The sequence below is a fragment of the Sceloporus occidentalis genome, unplaced genomic scaffold (assembly GCF_023333645.1).
Source record: "Sceloporus occidentalis isolate IW3139 unplaced genomic scaffold, rSceOcc1.0.p SCAF_102, whole genome shotgun sequence".
NCBI classification, from domain to species: domain Eukaryota; kingdom Metazoa; phylum Chordata; class Lepidosauria; order Squamata; family Phrynosomatidae; genus Sceloporus; species Sceloporus occidentalis.
Genome location: NW_028317082.1, coordinates 3,627,643 through 3,648,076, shown reverse-complemented (window position 1 = coordinate 3,648,076; position 20,434 = coordinate 3,627,643). Strand labels below are relative to the sequence as shown.

The 20,434-nt window shown below is 38.4% G+C and overlaps 8 non-coding genes across 8 annotated transcripts; 7 read left to right on the top strand and 1 right to left on the bottom strand.

Annotated features, from left to right (window-relative positions):
- Window positions 1-10,080: 10,080 nt before the first annotated feature.
- TRNAL-CAA (transfer RNA leucine (anticodon CAA)) lies at window positions 10,081-10,191 on the top strand. Its single transcript has 2 exons — window positions 10,081-10,118; window positions 10,157-10,191. It is a non-coding gene; the product is annotated as a tRNA-Leu (tRNA).
- A 1,101-nt stretch (window positions 10,192-11,292) lies between these two features.
- TRNAR-UCU (transfer RNA arginine (anticodon UCU)) lies at window positions 11,293-11,380 on the top strand. The gene is given in 2 exon segments: window positions 11,293-11,329; window positions 11,345-11,380. It is a non-coding gene; the product is annotated as a tRNA-Arg (tRNA).
- Window positions 11,381-12,283: 903 nt separating this feature from the next.
- Window positions 12,284-12,394, top strand: TRNAL-CAA (transfer RNA leucine (anticodon CAA)). Its single transcript has 2 exons — window positions 12,284-12,321; window positions 12,349-12,394. It is a non-coding gene; the product is annotated as a tRNA-Leu (tRNA).
- Window positions 12,395-14,210: 1,816 nt separating this feature from the next.
- Window positions 14,211-14,321, top strand: TRNAL-CAA (transfer RNA leucine (anticodon CAA)). Its single transcript has 2 exons — window positions 14,211-14,248; window positions 14,276-14,321. It is a non-coding gene; the product is annotated as a tRNA-Leu (tRNA).
- Window positions 14,322-15,103: 782 nt separating this feature from the next.
- TRNAR-UCG (transfer RNA arginine (anticodon UCG)) lies at window positions 15,104-15,176 on the bottom strand. Its single transcript has one exon. It is a non-coding gene; the product is annotated as a tRNA-Arg (tRNA).
- Window positions 15,177-16,413: 1,237 nt separating this feature from the next.
- On the top strand, window positions 16,414-16,524 carry TRNAL-CAA (transfer RNA leucine (anticodon CAA)). Its single transcript has 2 exons — window positions 16,414-16,451; window positions 16,479-16,524. It is a non-coding gene; the product is annotated as a tRNA-Leu (tRNA).
- Window positions 16,525-17,625: 1,101 nt separating this feature from the next.
- TRNAR-UCU (transfer RNA arginine (anticodon UCU)) lies at window positions 17,626-17,713 on the top strand. Its single transcript is given in 2 exon segments — window positions 17,626-17,662; window positions 17,678-17,713. It is a non-coding gene; the product is annotated as a tRNA-Arg (tRNA).
- Window positions 17,714-18,616: 903 nt separating this feature from the next.
- TRNAL-CAA (transfer RNA leucine (anticodon CAA)) lies at window positions 18,617-18,726 on the top strand. The gene is made up of 2 exons: window positions 18,617-18,654; window positions 18,681-18,726. It is a non-coding gene; the product is annotated as a tRNA-Leu (tRNA).
- Window positions 18,727-20,434: the final 1,708 nt, after the last annotated feature.

The window sequence follows — 20,434 nt, the reverse complement described above, 5'->3', positions numbered from 1 at the left end:
CTTTTGCAAACCTTTTTTTGATTCTATAGAAAGAGGATAATATGTCTGCAATTATTAAGCTCGGAAATTTTTTCTTCTGAAATTGGGATTGAGGTAGCCAGAACAACAAGAAAGGGTCGAGATTTTTAAGATTATATTTCTCTATATTATACCAACCCAAAGAGCTTTTCTCTTTTATAGAGCCCCAGGCCATCATAAAAGCTACTTGAGAGGCTTCATATAGTTCCTTTATATCAGGATAACCTAAACCCCCAGATTCAATAGGTCTTTTAAGAAGCTCCGAGGGTAATCTTATTATTTTAGCTGCCCAAACAAATTGAGATAGTAAATTTTCCCATTTTAAGATAACATCTTTCGAAACTTAAAAAGGTATTAATCGAAAAAGATATAAAATTTTGGGAATTATGTAAGCTTTAAGAATATTAATACGACCCATCCAAGAGAATTCAAGTTTCATCCAATTTGCTAGAGAAGATTTTATTTCTAGAAAAAGTTTCTTATGATTTATATTGGCGATATCTTCTAGTATAGGTCCGATTATAATCCCCAAATAATCAATTTGATGTGTCTGATCATTATTTTGAATATGCCCATGAGCTATAGATATCTGAGACTCAGAGAGATAAAATGGAATCATCTGAGTCTTTGATAAATTAAGTTTGTAATTAGAATAGTATCCAAATTTCTCAATTCCTTTTAAAAAAGCAGGGATAGATAATAAGGGTGCAGATAATGTTAATAAAACATTGTCTGCATATAAGGTAATACTATATTCATGTTTATCAATATTTATACCATGAATATTAGAAGAGTTTCTAATATAGGCAGCTAAAGGCTCAATTGTTAGAGCATATAACAGGGGAGCTAACGGGCAGCCCTGCCTTGTACCATTATAAATGTGAAACACATCTGAGTCTAAAAAAGGGCCTCTAATCTTTGCGACCGGAGATGTATATAAGGCCATAGTTAGGTCATGAAAAAGACCTGTTAAACCAAATGCTTGAAGTGTTTCAGCTAAGAACTTCCAATTGACCCTATCAAATGCCTTTTGGGCATCTAAAGCTACTATAACTGAAGAGATTTTATATCTATGTATATATTCAATGATATTGAAGATTTTGCGCGTATTTTCTTCTCCCGCCCTACCAGGAATGAATCCTGCCTGATCTGGATGTATCAAATCTCGTATTATTCGAGCCAATCTAGAGGCCAGGATCTTAGAATATATCTTCACATCTAAATTGATGAGAGATATTGGCCTGTAGTTAGCAACCAGTGAAGGATCCTTCCCTGGTTTCGGAATTGGCGATATACTCGCCTCCAACATCTCTTTTGGAAAACTTCTTCCAGTAGAAATAGAATTAAAAGATTTTGTTAGGATGGGAGAAATTACTGAGTTCAAGATTGGAAAAAATATAGCTGAAAAGCCATCAGGGCCTGGAGCTTTCCCTTTTTTCAAATTAAGAATTGCAATAGTAGTCTCTTGAGTTGTTAGTGGTTGATTTAATTGTATTAATTTTTCTGCAGAAAGTTTTGGAAGATGCAAGGTCTCTAAAAATTGAGCTATATCAGTAGTAGCAATCTTAGGTTCGGGTAAATTATATAAGGTTTCATAATATTGTTTAAAGGCATTGCCTATCTGTGTTGGTGATATACAAGTTGTTCCATTGTGTATATTTTTTTTTATTCTAGATGATTCAATTTGTGCCTTCAATCTTTTAGTAAGATTTTTCCCTACTCTATTATTTCCATAATGCCAACCAGATTTCAATCTTTGCATTATTGTTTCAGTTTTAATTTTAAGTTTAATGATTATCGATTCTTTAATAGTCTCTAACTGCTTCGAGAAATCTCTGGATGGATATTGTTTATTTAGTCTCTCAAGTTTTGCCAACTCAATATACAGATCGGCAAGTTCTTTACCTCTCTGTTTTTTAATCCAAGCACCCTTTTTTATTAAGTGTCCCCTAAGAACACATTTTAGGGTGCACCACAAATTTAGATCTGAGGTCTCATTATTATCATTATGCTCCAAAAAAGATGTTGTTTGTTTTATCAGATCTATCTTATCGGATTCTGTTTTTAAAAGAGATTCGTTGAGTCTCCAACGAGTTCTTGTTCTATATTGAGGGTTATCCTTGATAGAAATAAATACTGGGGCATGGTCAGACCATGAGATATTTCCAATTAGAGAGGTAGTAGAGATTTCCAAAGAGTGACCAGGCATTAAGAAATAATCAATGCGTGAATATGATTGGTGTACATTCGAGAAGAAAGAGTAGTCTCTTTCCTCAGGATGTTGCACCCTCCACACATCATAAAGGCCATGTTTAAATAGAGAATCGGAAAATGCTTTGGCCCTAGTTTTTAAACACGCATCTGATTTACGGTTCTTCAAAGTCTTAGTATCTTTTTCAATATCGATTATGCAATTCAGGTCGCCTGCTATAATCAATGAGCCTTTAGAGATTTTTTCTATTGTTTCCATAGCTGAATTGAGAAATCTTGTCGATCCTTCTGATGGGGCATATAGGCTAGCCATGGTATAGGTAACATCATTTATATTACAGACAAGTATAATCCTTCTTCCTTCCTTATCAGCTTCATGATGTATATACTCAAATTTATTTTTAATTGATATCAATATGGCTACTCCCCCCTACATCATGCTGTGCCCCCCGGTGTGCCCCCCCAATTGAAACGCCGGCTTTTTTTTTTTTTTTTATAGACCCGGAGGAGAGAGTGAGAGGCGCCGAGCGGTTGCTGAGGAATAAGTTCTCAGCAACCGTTCGGCGCCTCTCACTCTTCTCCGCGACCGCGAGGCCTCTTCCTGGTTCGCAGTGCCGGCATTTCAAGCCGAGCGCCAGTATATGTCGTCATATCCGGCGCCCAGCAGTGAAGCCGGCAGAACCAGGGATACAGAGACCTCGCGATCTCACCGCTGGACAAGCCCAAGGTAAGTGAACTTCAAAGGGGGGGTTAGAAAGTTAGGAGGGGGTTAGAGAGTCAGAAGAGGTAGGAAGTGAGAAGGGGTAGATAAGGATAGATTGGGAGGGAGAGGGGGTAGATAGGATAGATTGGGAGGGAGAGGGAGAGGGGGGTAGATGGGATAGATTGGGAGGGAGAGGGGGGTAGATGGGATAGATTGGGAGGGAGAGGGTGTAGATTGGGAGGGAGATGGGGGTGGATGGGATACATTGGGAGGGAGAGGAGATAGATAGGATAGATTGGGAGGGAGAGGGGGGTACATAGGATAGATTGGGAGGGAGAGGGGGGTACATAGGATAGATTGGGAGGCAGATGTGGTAGATAGAGAGGCAGTTGTGGTAGATAGGGAGGGAGAGGGGGTAGATAGGATAGATTGGGAGGGAGAGGTCTTTATGGGACAAAAACGGTGTACGTTCAGCTGTTTGGGGACAAAGTTGACATAATGTGTAACTTAGGTGCTGGTCAGGTTCTATGTGGGCAGCGTGGACACCAGGGTTGGCTTTGGGGTGTGTGACCAGTGATCTATGCCTGTAATTTAGGGGGTTTTATCTATACCTTTAATGCAGAGTTTATATGTAATTTCCAATTGATTTATATCTGCAAAGCTGGGTTTTGTGTCATTCTGTTCATCTGTATCGGCTATATTTCCATACATTATTAATGCTTACCTGCAAATATAGGATTTGTATGTCTTATTCAGTTGATCAATACCTGGAGTGCTGTTTCCATGTGTTGTTTATTTGATCTAAACCTTCAGTGCTGAGTGTACATGTGATTTCCAGTTGATATATACCTGCAATGCTGGGTTTGTGTGTCCTGTTGGTTTATACCTGCAATGCTATGTTTCCATACATTATTTATGTATACCTGCAAATACAAGGTTTTTTTTAATCTCATTCAGTTGCATGTGCTGTTTCCATGTGTTGTTTATTTGATCTATACCTGAACTACAGGGTGTAAGTAAAAGAATGCTATGGTTTAGTGAATGAGGGGACAAAGGGACTCTGGGGATGATTACAGGGGAGAGGACCTCTCAATGTCACGGTGCAGTCAGAAGGAGGGAACACTGCACTGACTCTCACTGTCTTCCCCTGATCTGCAGTCAGTGTGGCAAATATATTGGCAGCAGGGTCTAATATTAATATATATTGGCTGCAGGGGCTAATATTAATATATATCGGAAGCTGGGACTAATGTTTATATATATCGGCAGCAGGGGCTAATATTAATATATATTGGCTGCAGGGCCTATTATCAATAAATATTGGCTGCAGGGGCTAATATTTATATATATTGGCTGCAGGGACTAATACTATATATCGGCAGTAGGGGCTAATATTAATATATGTTGGCAGCAGGGTATAATTTGTATGTATATCGGCAGCAGGGTATAATATAAGTATGTATCCGCAGCAGGGGCTAATATTAATATATATCCGCAGCAGGGGTTAATATTAATATATATCGGAAGCAGGGTGTAATATTTCTATATATCTGCAGCAGGGTCTAATATTTATATATATTGTCAGCAGGGGCTAATATTAAAGAATGAAAAATAACTGTCACTTTAGCTGTTATTTTGAAATCATATTTTAATCACAGTCTTTACTTCAAAGAGATAAGTGCATATTATGTAGTTAAAAATGCACATCTAACGTGTGTGTGTGTATATATATATATATATATATATATATATATATATATAGTGTATACGTACCGTTTTATAATTGGCCCCCCTACTTTGGTCCCTGGCCCCCCATGTGCCCCCCCTAAATATGAAACCTGGAGACGCCACTGCTACTCCCCGCTTCAGAAGATACATAAATATGTCGGTATCTATGATATTTCCAAGCAGATTTTTCTATTATTTGATTCCAGTGTGTCTCTTGAATAAATGCAATATCTATCCCCTCTTTGATTAATGTGTCATACAAATAAGATCTCTTATATGGAGAATTTAAACCCTGTGCATTAATTGTCATCAATTTAAGGGACATGGAATATTTGTTTTCCCCTCCTCCACCAGCACTGCTCCCTATCCCTCAATCTCCAACTAGAAAACACCTGACAACAACATTCATAAACAAAAAAAACAATCAAACCCAACACACTATGCAGGAAAAACATTATTTCCGCCATTAGTGTGAAGAAATTCCTTGAACCAGCAAGGAATGAGGACGTGTTTTAAGGCCAACGAAGGTAAGGAGCACAATCATCTCTTATTTCCATAAAAATAGTATAAACTATATCTATCTATCCAAATATCATATTTAATGAAATTACGCAAAGCAAAAAAAATAAAATAATTTATAATAATGTGATAATCTACATCTTTTATATTGTTATTAACCATTTATATTATTTCAAGTCAATACATTGCCATCTCAGTAATATATCATTTCCAACCAGTACATACCAACTCAATAACCAGACCAAGATTATAACACAAAATATATCATTTCCAACCAGTACCATGATAGTATAGCCAATCATGATATTTTCCATTTGAGATGGTATTTTAGGTGATAGCTTGTGATAATATCTTATATCTTATATCATTAATCCTGAAAAAAAAAAAAAATAAATAAAAGGAGGGGAAATAATATACATATATATATATAAATATACCCATATTAGTATATGATCATAGGTTTTTGTCAATATATGTATCAGAAAGGAAATTTATATTAATAGCTATAATAGAAGTCTCCTTCTTCTCAAGTGATTTATTCTAATAAATCTATTACTATTCACCCATATATCTAATGTGTCGTGAGTATATATTAGTGTCTTTTAAATTTTCTTATCCTAATATCTCAATTCTAGTTTGGGAAAGTATCTTATCCAAAGACTAACAATACTCATATATCTCTGTGAATCTCTGTGAGTTCCATAATTTTATCTAATATTGTAATTAAAAAAAAAAATAAATAAAAAAAAAAAGGAAAAAAAAAATATATACATATATATATATATATAAATATACCTATATTAGTATATGATCATAGGTTTTTGTCAATATATATATCAGAAAGGAAATTTATGTTAATAGCTATAATAGAAGTCTCCTTCTTCTCAAGTGATTTATTCTAATAAATCTATTACTATTCACCCATATATATAATGTGTCATGAGTATATATTAGTGTCTTTTAAATTTTCCTATCCTAATATCTCAATTCTAACTTTGTGAAGATATCTTATCTAAAGATTAACAATACTTATATATCTCTGTGAGTCTCTGTGAGTCCCATAATTTTATCTAATATTTTTAAGAGAAAAAAAAAAAAAAAAAAGAATTTGTGATAATCTATATTCTAAGTAATCTATTATATCTTTTATATTGTTATCAACCATTTATATCATTTATATCGTATCCAACCAATACGTTGCCAGCTTAGTGACTGGACTAAAATTATAACACATAACACATCATTTCCAACCAGTACATTGCCAACTCAATGAATAAACCAATCATAATATTTCCCAATTAGAATAGTATTTTAGGTAATAATATGGTAATATCGTATACTTTATATCATAAAAAAAAAAACAAAAAAAAAACCAAACAAATGTAAAATAAAAAAAATAAATAAAAAACAACATAAATTTTCTTCTATAGATTAGAGAGTCTTATATGGTAAGATTCCATTTCAGTAAATTGTCCTTTGCTTGTGTAGGATCATTGCAAATATAGATTTTCCCTTGATAATTAATTCGCAATTTTGTGGGGAAACCCCAGGAATAAATAATATTATTTTGCCGTAAACAGGTAGTTGTCACAGTCACGTCCTCGGGCCCTGTTAGACGCGGGCGGGGGTCTGCTCGCAGATCACTGGGACCCGATACTTCTCCCTCCGGACCCGTGGTCGGCGAGCGGACTACCGCTCGCGGCGCACGGGCACCCGAGGGACGTACACGTTCTCTCCGTGCCGGCGGCGAACAGACCGACCACCGACATGGGAGAAGGAGGGTCGGATCCGGGAACTCCTCGACGAGCAGATCTAAGGCTGCCCGTCTATGCAGGAGTTCCCAGAGGGGTTCCCTTACCTGCTGCCCGGACGCCGGTCCGTCCACTAGGGGCGCAGCTACTCCTTCTGGCTGGTGCCGTGGACATGATGGACGTCTGGAGGCGTGGCCTTGACTCTGCTCAGGGCGGGATCTTCTGTTTGGCGCCAGATTTAAAAACCTTGCTGTCCAGTAGTAATATCAAAATATTTTTTTCTGTGTATTCTGGTTGCACGTGAAAGATCGAGATATGTAGTTAGGGATGCAAATTTTGCAATTTTAGTAGGGTTCCTTCTCATTTCTTTAACTAGATCTTCTTTGATTCTGGAGTTGGCAAAACAGATAATAACATCTCTAGGTGTATTTGTTTGTGTCCAATTAGGAGGCAGCGGAAGTCTATGGGCTCTTTCAATTAATATCGGACCGTATTTTGGACAGTCTATATATGTTGAAAGTAGTTCCATCAAGTACGGTTCCAGTTCGATCACATCTTCAGATATCCCACGAATTTTAAGATTTTGTCTGCGTGACCTGTCTTCTAGGTCTGCAAGTTTAAGATCTTGTCTTGTTAAATCTGCTTTTAATACTTCATTTTGAGATTGAAGCTGTTTGATTTTCAAATGTAGCATAGTAATTTCTTTTGATTGAGCAGCTAAAGTGACCTTCATATGGGTCATTTCTTCCTTATATTCTTTAAGATTATGGTCCAAATCAGCTTTAATTTTAATATATAAAGAATCTAGTGCCATCATCAAATTGGTCTTTGTAATATAATCTGGCGGGTTGGTTATACTAATCTCACTTAGTCGATCTGGAGACGATTTAGATGATAAGACAGAAGTATCCGTTTGACTTTTAGGAGAGTAGTAGGCACTAATTGGAGGAGGTTTCTTTGTTTTCACAGACATTTTAGATTTTTCCTCTTTATCACCCTTGCCAGTTTTGTCACCTTTTGGAGGCATTATCGTTGCCCGCTTTTATCTATAGAGAAGAGACCTTTAAAAATCTTTACGCCTTTAAACCAGAATCTATTTAAGGCGAATTAGTGCAAATTATATGCAAATCCATACACATCAGATTTCAAAAAATGAAAGGTATAATCTTCAATAGCAATATAGGATGTTATTTCCAAAAAAAAAAAAAAAAAAGGGAGTATTTATATATATATATATTTATACATATATACACAGTTCGTATGTTTCATGTATTTCTTGTTGGTTTAATTCAAGTTTTAGTAATTTCATTTAGAGATATCAAGAGTGTAATAGCCAGTAGCCAGGAAACTCACGGTTACCGCTTCCGACTTTATTGGAGCTTTATTGGCACTCTGCCACGCTTAGTATCCGCGTCCAGCTAATTCAGGTTTTAGTAATTTCATTTAGAGATATCAAGAGTGTAATAGCCAGTAGCCAGGAAACTCACGGTTACCGCTTCCAACTTTATTGGAGCTTTATTGGCACTCTGCCACGCTTAGCATCCGCGTCCAGCTTCTAACACTCACGCCGCAATTGGTTGCCAAAACGTAGGAAACAAAAAAAACCAAAAACAACAGATGAAGCACCGCCGTCAGGAAACCGTCAGGAAACCGTCAGGAACCCAAAAAACAAAGGTTCGTCATCCGGAGTCCAGGCAATCCCCACCGCTCCACATCCAAAACTCAGCACTCTGTCTCCATTCCACCCCCCATCAAGGAGGAGAAGAAAAGGCACCGTCGTCTGAAGCCGTCCCGAGCTCAGGGCTCAGCCCTGGTCACTGCGTGCGGTCGGTGCTTAATGCTCGGTGCTCGGTGCTCGGCGTTTAACATTCGGCGGTCGGCGGTCGGCGGTCAGCGGTCAGCGGTCGGCGTTTGGGATTACGGTACTTCCGCGCTAGCCATGCTGCCCCTTCACCATCCGCCGGCCCATCACCACACCTCAAACGTACGTAGTTACGTGACTACGTCATCACTCTTATCCTGACTGATGTTAAATAAGAACACGCAGACAAACATAGGACACAGAAACGACTAATGCATTTGAAACATCTATGTACGAAGGACTATGCGTGAGTCAGATAGGTGGATTCATGACGTTTTCTGTCTACATATCGAGGCTCTGTGGTGCAATGGATAGCGCATTGGACTTTTAGCACTTGGCAAGGCATTCAAAGGTTGTGGGTTCGAGTTCCACCAGAGTCGTGGTTTTTCCAGTGGTTCACTGCATTTGATGTTCTTGTTTAGTTATAAGTTGCAATATCCACAAATTGTCTCTGAAAAATTTCTGTAATACTATTGACAGATTTTAAGATGACAGATTTTAATTGAAAGATTAAATTGTATTTCCAAATATCCACAATTTGTCTGTGAGAAATTATGGTAATCTGAAACAATAGAACGATCTAACACAAGTGTGGAAAGCAGTTTAGCGCTCCGTTTGTAAGATTAAAGTTTTGATGCGAAAATAATGCCAATATTCAAAGGTTGTGGGTTCGAGACCCACTAGAGTCGTGTTTTTTTTCCAGTGGTTGACTACATTTGATGTGCTTGTTTAGTTTTAGGTTGCAATATCCACAAATTGTCTCTGAAAAATGTCTGTAATACAATTGACAGATTTTACTCTAGTGTGAAATGTGTTTCAGTAGTGGGCCCTGTGGCACATTATACAAAGGATGATCACATAGATTTCTTTGGGCAAAAAGATTAGGAAATGTACAACAGAAAATCAAGGGTGCCCTGTGACTCTTATGGAGCCACTTGGAGCCAAAGTCTTCATAACAATAGTTGGAGAAAGAATTAAAGTTTGCCTTTTTTTTTTAGTGTTTGAAACAGTACATCGCAATCAACTTTGATTTCATTAAAGGTGTTGGCAACGCACAATACGTAGAAGAACCCTGCATGCCCAGAGGGCGATAAGTTTGGTGGTCATATGGCACATCAAAAAACACATGTGAAATCTTAGCCTTCACATGCAGGATCTCAAGTCTGCTTACCCTGTGACTCTAATGAAGCCACTTTAAACCAATGCAGTGGCAAACGGTCCCCTAAGAGCTAGTCCCTTGCCTTGAAACCATGTAAAAAAAATATCTTCTTTCAGAGCAGCTGTAGCTTGTCAGGATGGCCGAGTGGTCTAAGGCGCCAGATTCAAGTAATGCTATATTCTCTTTGTGAGGGTCTTCTCGTCTCCATGTGGAGGCGTGGGTTCAAATCCCACTTCTGACAATCATCTCTTTTTGTGCTTTGAGCTTCGTTTAATTCAACAATTTTTTGAGAAAGAATCCAAGATTGAATTTAAGCGTTGAAAGAGTACATTGCAGAAGACATTGATTTCATAACATAAGACAGCAATGTACAATCTCTAGACTCAAAACACAGTAACCTGGGGATCTAAACCATCAGCAACCCCAAGACAACTCAAATCCGCAATCTTCCAATCCAAAGTCAGACACCGTACCCATTAAGCCACGAGGTCTGGACAGAAAGCGATAGTCTTATTCCGCACTTTGGAGACAAGACATACCGAAAGAGTTGAAAATAACGACCCAGGTCGGATACTTTCCAATAGCTGTCACATAGATTTCTTGGGGGAAAGAGATTAGGAAGTGTACAACAGAAAATCAAGGGTGCCTGTGACTCTTATGGAGCCGCTTTGAGCCAAAGTCTTCATAACAATAGTTGGAAAAAGAATTCATGTTTGCTGAAAGTTTTTGAAAGAGTAAATTGCAGACAACTTTGATTGAATCAAATCTCGCAACAACGCACTATCCGTAGAGGTACCGTGTAGGCCAAGATGGGGTTACATTCGGTGATCATATGGCACATTGAAAAAATACACTTGAAATCTTAGTTTTGACATGTCTGCCTTTCAAACCAAGAGGGACTAAAGATCTTGGGTGACACATAACACGGAAAGAAACTATTGAAATCTTAGTTTCCACTTCCCTGACATTCATTGATATCGAAGAACTTTTAAGAACAACAGAACCAAACCTCCAGCAACTCCAACCACGAAGGGACTCGAACCCTCAATCTTCTGATCCGAAGTCAGATGCCTTTTCTATTAGGCCACGCAGTCTGCATGTAAAGTTTGAGAAAAAAATGTGTGGATACGTTTCTCATAGAGAAACATAACTATATTTCCTTTACTTCACATGGCACAACATGCTTTTTATGACCACTGTCCTTCCTCTGACTGATGTTAATTAAGAACACGCAGACAAACATAGGACACAGAAACGACTAATGCATTTGAAACATCTATGTATGAAGGATTATGCGTGAGTCAGATAGGTGGATTCATGACGTTTTCTGTCTACATATCTAGGCTCTGTGGTGCAATGGATAGCGCATTGGACTTCTAGCACTTGAGCAAGGCATTCAAAGGTTGTGGGTTTAAGTCCCACCAGAGTTATTATTTTTCCAGTGGTTGACTGCATTTGATGTTCTTGTTTAGTTGTAAATTGCAATATCCACAAATTGTCTCTGAAAAATTTCTGTAATACTATTGACAGATCTTAATCTGACAGATTTTAATTGAAGCATTAAATTGTATTTCCAAATATCCACAATTTGTCTGTGAGAAATTATGGTAATCTGAAACAATAGAACTATCTAACACAAGTGTGGAAAGCAGTTTAGCGCTCCGTTTGTAAGATTAAAGTTTTGATGCGAAAATAATGCCAATATTCAAAGGTTGTGGGTTCGAGTCCCACTAGAGTGGTGTTTTTTTTCCAGTGGTTGACTGCATTTGATGTGCTTGTTTAGTTTTAGGTTGCAATATCCACAAATTGTCTCTGAAAAATGTCTGTAATACAATTGACAGATTTTACTCTAGTGTGAAATGTGTTTCAGTAGTGGGCCCTGTGGCACATTATACAAAGGATGATCACATAGATTTCTTTGGGCAAAAAGATTAGGAAATGTACAACAGAAAATCAAGGGTGCCCTGTGACTCTTATGGAGCCACTTGGAGCCAAAGTCTTCATAACAATAGTTGGAGATAGAATGAAAGTTTGCCTTTAAGTGTTTGAAACAGTACATCGCAATCAACTTTGATTTCATTAAAGGTGTTGGCAACGCACAATACGTAGAAGAACCCTGCATGCCCAGAGGGCGATAAGTTTGGTGGTCATATGGCACATCAAAAAACACATGTGAAATCTTAGCCTTCACATGCAGGATCTCAAGTCTGCTTACCCTGTGACTCTAATGAAGCCACTTTAAACCAATGCAGTGGCAAAAGGTCCCCTAAGAGCTAGTCCCTTGCCTTGAAACCATATAAAAAAAATATCTTCTTTCGTAGCAGCAGTAGCTTGTCAGGATGGCCGAGTGGTCTAAGGCGCCAGATTCAAGTAATGCTATCTTCTCTCTGTGAGGGTCTTCTGGTCTCCATGTGGAGGCGTGGGTTCAAATCCCACTTCTGACAATCATCTCTTTTTGTGCTTTGAGCTTCGTTTAATTCAACAATTTTTTGAGAAAGAATCCAAGATTGAATTTAAGCGTTGAAAGAGTACATTGCAGAAGACATTGATTTCATAACATAAGACAGCAATGTACAATCTCTAGACTCAAAAGAACAGTAACCTGGGGATCTAAACCACCAGCAACCTCAAGACAACTCAACTCCGCAATCTTCCAATCCAAAGTCAGACACCTTACCCATTAAGCAACGAGGTCTGGACGGAACGCGAGAGTCTTATTCCGCACTTTGGAGACAAGACATACCGAAAGAGGTGAAAATAACGACCCAGGTGTAGATACTTTCCAATAGCTGTCACATAGATTTCTTGGGGGAAAGAGATTAGGAAGTGTACAACAGAAAATCAAGGGTGCCTGTGACTCTTATGGAGCCGCTTTGAGCCAAAGTCTTCATAACAATAGTTGGAAAAAGAATTAATGTTTGCTGAAAGTTTTTGAAAGAGTAAATTGCAGACAACTTTGATTGAATCAAATCTCGCAACAACGTACTATCCGTAGAGGTACCGTGTAGGCCAAGATGGGGTTACATTCGGTGATCATATGGCACATTGAAAAAAAACACTTGAAATCTTAGTTTTGACATGTCTGCCTTTCATACCAAGAGGGACTAAAAATCTTGGGTGACACGTAACATGGAAAGAAACTGTTGAAATCTTAGTTTCCACTTGCCTGACATTCATTGATATGGAAGAACTCTAAAGAACAACAAAACCAAAACTCCAGCAACTCCGACCACAAAGGGACTCGAACCCTCAATCTTCTGATCCGAAGCCAGACGCCTTATCCATTAGGCAACGCGGTCTGCATGCAAAGTTTGCGAAAAAATGTGTGGATACGTTTCTCATAGAGAAACATAACTATATTTCCTTTACTTCACATGCCACAATATGCTTTTTATGACCACTGTCCTTCCTCTGACTGATGTTAATTAAGAACACGCAGACAAACATAGGACACAGAAACGACTAATGCATTTGAAACATCTATGTACGAAGGATTATGCGTGAGTCAGATAGGTGGTTTCATGACGTTTTCCGTCTACTTATCGAGGCTCTGTGGCGCAATGGATAGGGCATTGGACTTCTAGAGCTCCGTTTGTAAGATTAAAGTTTTGATGCGAAAATAATGCCAATATTCATAGGTTGTGGGTTCGAGTCCCACTAGAGTGGTGTTTTTTTTCCAGTGGTTGACTGCATTTGATGTGCTTGTTTAGTTTTAGGTTGCAATATCCACAAATTGTCTCTGAAAAATGTCTGTAATACAATTGACAGATTTTACTCTAGTGTGAAATGTGTTTCAGTAGTGGGCCCTGTGGCACATTATACAAAAGATGATCACATAGATTTCTTTGGGCAAAAAGATTAGGAAATGTACAACAGAAAATCAAGGGTGCCCTGTGACTCTTATGGAGCCACTTGGAGCCAAAGTCTTCATAACAATAGTTGGAGAAAGAATTAAAGTTTGCCTTTAAGTGTTTGAAACAGTACATCGCAATCAACTTTGATTTCATTAAAGGTGTTGGCAACACACAATACGTAGAAGAACCCTGCATGCCCAGAGGGCGATAAGTTTGGTGGTCATATGGCACATCAAAAAACACATGTGAAATCTTAGCCTTCACATGCAGGATCTCAAGTCTGCTTACCCTGTGACTCTAATGAAGCCACTTTAAACCAATGCAGTGGCAAAAGGTCCCCTAAGAGCTAGTCCCTTGCCTTGAAACCATGTAAAAAAAATATCTTCTTTCGTTGCAGCAGTAGCTTGTCAGGATGGCCGAGTGGTCTAAGGCGCCAGACTCAAGTAATGCTATCTTCTCTCTGTGAGGGTCTTCTGGTCTCCATGTGGAGGCGTGGGTTCAAATCCCACTTCTGACAGTCATCTCTTTTTGTGCTTTGAGCTTCGTTTAATTCAACAATTTTTTGAGAAAGAATCCAAGATTGAATTTAAGCGTTGAAAGAGTACATTGCAGAAGACATTGATTTCATAACATAAGACAGCAATGTACAATCTCTAGACTCGAAAGAACAGTAACCTGGGGATCTAAACCACCAGCAACCTCAAGACAACTCAAATCCGCAATCTTCCAATCCAAAGTCAGACACCTTACCCATTAAGCCACGAGGTCCAGACAGAAAGCGATAGTCTTATTCCGCACTTTGGAGAAAAGACATACCGAAAGAGTTGAAAATAACGACCCAGGTGTAGATACTTTCCAATAGCTGTCACATAGATTTCTTGGGGGAAAGAGATTAGGAAGTGTACAACAGAAAATCAAGGGTGCCTGTGACTCTTATGGAGCCGCTTTGAGCCAAAGTCTTCATAACAATAGTTGGAAAAAGAATTAATGTTTGCTCAAAGTTTTTGAAAGAGTAAATTGCAGACAACTTTGATTGAATCAAATCTCACAACAACGCACTATCCGTAGAGGTACCGTGTAGGCCAAGATGGGGTTACATTCGGTGATCATATGGCACATTGAAAAAAAACACTTGAAATCTTAGTTTTGACATGTCTGCCTTTCATACCAAGAGGGACTAAAAATCTTGGGTGACACGTAACATGGAAAGAAACTGTTGAAATCTTAGTTTCCACTTGCCTGACATTCATTGATATGGAAGAACTCTAAAGAACAACAAAACCAAACCTCCATCAACTCCGACCACGAAGGGACTCGAACCCTCAATCTTCTGATCCGAAGACAGACGCCTTATCCATTAGGCCACGCGGTCTGCATGTAACGTTTGCGAAAAAATGTGTGGATACGTTTCTCATAGAGCAACATAACTATATTTCCTTTACTTCACATGCCACAATATGCTTTTTATGACCACTGTCCTTCCTCTGACTGATGTTAATTAAGAACACGCAGACAAACATAGGACACAGAAACGAATAATGCATTTGAAACATCTATGTACGAAGGATTATGCGTGAGTCAGATAGGTGGTTTCATGACGTTTGCCGTCTACATTTCAAGGCTCTGTGGCGCAATGGATAGCACATTGGACTTCTAGCACTTAGCAAGGCATTCAAAGGTTGTGGGTTCAAGTCCCACCAGTGTTGTTATTTTTCCAGTGGTTGACTGCATTTGATGTTCTTGTTTAGTTGTAAGTTGCAATATCCACAAATTGTCTCTGAAAAATTTCTGTAATACTATTGACAGATCTTAATCTGACAGATTTTAATTGAAGCATTAAATTGTATTTCCAAATATCCACAATTTGTCTGTGAGAAATTATGGTAATCTGAAACAATAGAACTATCTAACACAAGTATGGAAAGCAGTTTAGCGCTCCGTTTGTAAGATTAAAGTTTTGATGCGAAAATAATGCCAATATTCAAAGGTTGTGGGTTCGAGTCCCACTAGAGTGGTGTTTTTTTTCCAGTGGTTGACTGCATTTGATGTACTTGTTTAGTTTTAGGTTGCAATATCCACAAATTGTCTCTGAAAAATGTCTGTAATACAATTGACAGATTTTACTCTAGTGTGAAATGTGTTTCAGTAGTGGGCCCTGTGGCACATTATACAAAGGATGATCACATAGATTTCTTTGGGCAAAAAGATTAGGAAATGTACAACAGAAAATCAAGGGTGCCCTGTGACTCTTATGGAGCCACTTGGAGCCAAAGTCTTCATAACAATAGTTGGAGAAAGAATTAAAGTTTGCTTTTAAGTGTTTGAAACAGTACATCGCAATCAACTTTGATTTCATTAAAGGTGGTGGCAACGCACAATACGTAGAAGAACCCTGCATGCCCAGGGGGCGATAAGTTTGGTGGACATATGGCACATCAAAAAACACATGTGAAATCTTAGCCTTCACATGCAGGATCTCAAGTCTGCTTACCCTGTGACTCTAATGAAGCCACTTTAAACCAATGCAGTGGCAAAAGGTACCCTAAGAGCTAGTCCCTTGCCTTGAAACCATGTAAAAAAAATATCTTCTTTCGTAGCAGTAATAGCTTGTCAGGATGGCCGAGTGGTCTAAGGCGCCAGATTCAAGTAATGCTATATTCTCTTTGTGAGGGTCTTCTTGTCTCCATGTGGAGGCGTGGGTTCAAAACCCACTTCTGACAGTCATCTCTTTTTGTGCTTTGAGCTTCGTTTAATTCAACAATTTTTTGAGAAAGAATCCAAGATTGAATTTAACCGTTGAAAGAGTACATTGCAGAAGACATTGATTTCATAACATAAGACAGCAATCTACAATCTCTAGACTCAAAACACAGTAACCTGGGGATCTAAACCATCAGCAACCCCAAGACAACTCAAATCCGCAATCTTCCAATCCAAAATCAGACACCGTACCCATTAAGCCACGAGGTCTGGACAGAAAGCGATAGTCTTATTCCGCACTTTGGAGACAAGACATACCGAAAGAGTTGAAAATAACGACCCAGGTCGGATACTTTCCAATAGCTGTCACATAGATTTCTTGGGGGAAAGAGATTAGGAAGTGTACAACAGAAAATCAAGGGTGCCTGTGACTCTTATGGAGCCGCTTTGAGCCAAAGTCTTCATAACAATAGTTGGAAAAAGAATTCATGTTTGCTGAAAGTTTTTGAAAGAGTAAATTGCAGACAACTTTGATTGAATCAAATCTCGCAACAACGCACTATCCGTAGAGGTACCGTGTAGGCCAAGATGGGGTTACATTCGGTGATCATATGGCACATTGAAAAAAAACACTTGAAATCTTAGTTTTGACATGTCTGCCTTTCATACCAAGAGGGACTAAAGATCTTGGGTGACACGTAACATGGAAAGAAACTATTGAAATCTTAGTTTCCACTTCCCTGACATTCATTGATATCGAAGAACTTTTAAGAACAACAGAACCAAACCTCCAGCAACTCCAACCATGAAGGGACTCGAACCCTCAATCTTCTGATCCGAAGTCAGATGCCTTATCCATTAGGCCACGCAGTCTGCATGTAAAGTTTGAGAAAAAAATGTGTGGATACGTTTCTCATAGAGAAACATAACTATATTTCCTTTACTTCACATGGCACAATATGCTTTTTATGACCACTGTCCTTCCTCTGACTGATGTTAATTAAGAACACGCAGACAAACATAGGACACAGAAACGACTAATGCATTTGAAACATCTATGTACGAAGGATTATGCGTGAGTCAGATAGGTGGATTCATGACGTTTTCTGACTACATATCTAGGCTCTGTGGCGCAATGGATAGCGCATTGGACTTCTAGCACTTGAGCAAGGCATTCAAAGGTTGTGGGTTCGAGTCCCACCTGAGTCGTTGTTTTTCCAGTGGTTGACTGCATTTGATGTTCTTGTTTAGTTGTAAGTTGCAATATCCACAAATTGTCTCTGAAAAATTTCTGTAATACTATTGACAGTTCTTAATCTGACAGATTTTAATTGAAGCATTAAATTGTATTTCCAAATATCCACAATTTGTTTGTGAGACATTATGGTAATCTGAAACAATAGAACTATTTAACACAAGTGTGGAAAGCAGTTTAGCGCTCCGTTTGTAAGATTAAAGTTTTGATGCGAAAATAATGCCAATATTCAAAGGTTGTGGGTTCGAGTCCCACTAGAGTGGTGTTTTTTTTCCAGTGGTTGACTGCATTTGATGTGCTTGTTTAGTTTTAGGTTGCAATATCCACAAATTGTCTCTGAAAAATGTCTGTAATACAATTTACAGATTTTACTCTAGTGTGAAATGTGTTTCAGTAGTGGGCCCTGTGGCACATTATACAAAGGATGATCACATAGATTTCTTTGGGCAAAAAGATTAGGAAATGTACAACAGAAAATCAAGGGTGCCCTGTGACTCTTATGGAGCCACTTGGAGCCAAAGTCTTCATAACAATAGTTGGAGATAGAATTAAAGTTTGCCTTTAAGTGTTTGAAACAGTACATCGCAATCAACTTTGATTTCATTAAAGGTGTTGGCAACGCACAATACGTAGAAGAACCCTGCATGCCCAGGGGGCGATATGTTTGGTGGACATATGGCACATCAAAAAACACATGTGAAATCTTAGCCTTCACATGCAGGATCTCAAGTCTGCTTACCCTGTGACTCTAATGAAGCCACTTTAAACCAATGCAGTGGCAAAAGGTCCCCTAAGAGCTAGTCCCTTGCCTTGAAACCATGTAAAAAAAATATCTTCTTTCGTAGCAGCAGTAGCTTGTCAGGATGGCCGAGTGGTCTAAGGTGCCAGACTCAAGAATGCTATCTTCTCTCTGTGAGGGTCTTCTGGTCTCCATGTGGAGGTGTGGCTTCAAATCCCACTTCTGACAGTCATCTCTTTTTGAGCTTCGTTTAATTCAACAATTTTTTGAGAAAAAATCCAAGATTGAATTTAAGCGTTGAAAGAGTACATTGCAGAAGACATTGATTTCATAACATAAGACAGCAATGTACAATCTCTAGACTCAAAAGAACAGTAACCTGGGGATCTAAACCACCAGCAACCTCAAGACAACTCAAATTTGCAATCTTCCAATCCAAAGTCAGACACCTTACCCATTAAGCCACGAGGTCTGGACGGAACGCGAGAGTCTTATTCCGCACTTTGGAGACAAGACATACCGAAAGAGGTGAAAATAACGACCCAGGTGTAGATACTTTCCAATAGCTGTCTTGGGGGAAAGAGATTAGGAAGTGTACAACAGAAAATCAAGGGTGCCTGTGACTCTTATGGAGCCGCTTTGAGCCAAAGTCTTCATAACAATAGTTGGAAAAAGAAGATAAAAAAAAACTGGACGGTGGTGTGATGACGTGAGACCCTCACGGGGTGGATCGTTGGAGCGTGCGGGATGAACTTCAGGTGATGGCGTCCTGCGATCTGCCTCCCCGGTATGCCTGACGATCTTGCTGCGAACTCTCAGCGTGTGGCTAGCGTACGGTTTCTTCCCCCGGCTTCCTTGGAAGTTCTTCAGTTGCAGCAACCCCGGGAGAACATCCTGAGGTGTGGCAGCTACCGATTGATGCTCCATATTGAAGGACTCGGCTATGTTGCCGTTATGCTGGAAGCTGGAATGAGACCGAGAGAAATCTAATATTTGGCGGGGAAACGCGCTACAGATTTTTGATCCTGAGGAGCTGTGGCAGGTGTCCGAGTGGGATCTTCAGAGTTCCTGGAAATCGTCAAAAGTACTTTCTATTTATTTATTTATTTATTTATTTATTTATTTTTGGATCAAGATTGGAATTATTTTTTGGAACCTGTCTATATTACAATCATGATGGTGGAGGAGATTCTAATTTGGTAACAGATCTAGGGATATTTCCATTGAAAAAAGAAAAGGAAAAGGGAAAAAATGTATGATTATACTAATATATTGAAAGTACTATAATCATGTTGGAAACAGACTTTATAACTTAATCATGTTGGAAAACAGACTTTATAATTTAATCAAGCTACACAGGAGTAAGAAAATTGATCCCTTTATATGAATTCAACTTTACCAATCATGCTATCAATCATGCTATCAATTATGTTATCAACCCATTATCTATACACATGAATTCAGATTTGGATGGAATTAACTGATCCAGTTTATCTCCACTACGTGATACGGCTTGCGTCTTCTAATCATGTTGAAATCTAATTTAAATTATTAATTATTATAATTATGCTGGAATAGGACACCTTAATCTAATCAAGCTTGGAAGGAGGTGAAATTTGATTTGTCTCTGTGATTCTAATCAACTAGTGGATCATGGTCTATATATAAATTATTGATTTTGGGATCATATATTTTGATTCATATTTTGACACATACTTCACTAATGAATTTTGACACATACTTCACTAATGAATTTATAAAATTTTGATTATCACTCAATACTTGAACTGTGGTTATAAGAAGAAAAAAAAAGAAAGAAAAAAAAAAAAAAAAAGGAAAAGGACAGGAAAAAAAAAGTAAAAAAGAAAAAGAAAAAAATATAGTCATAATCTTTTTATTTGTTTATTTCGATATTTACAATAATAAAGAGGACACG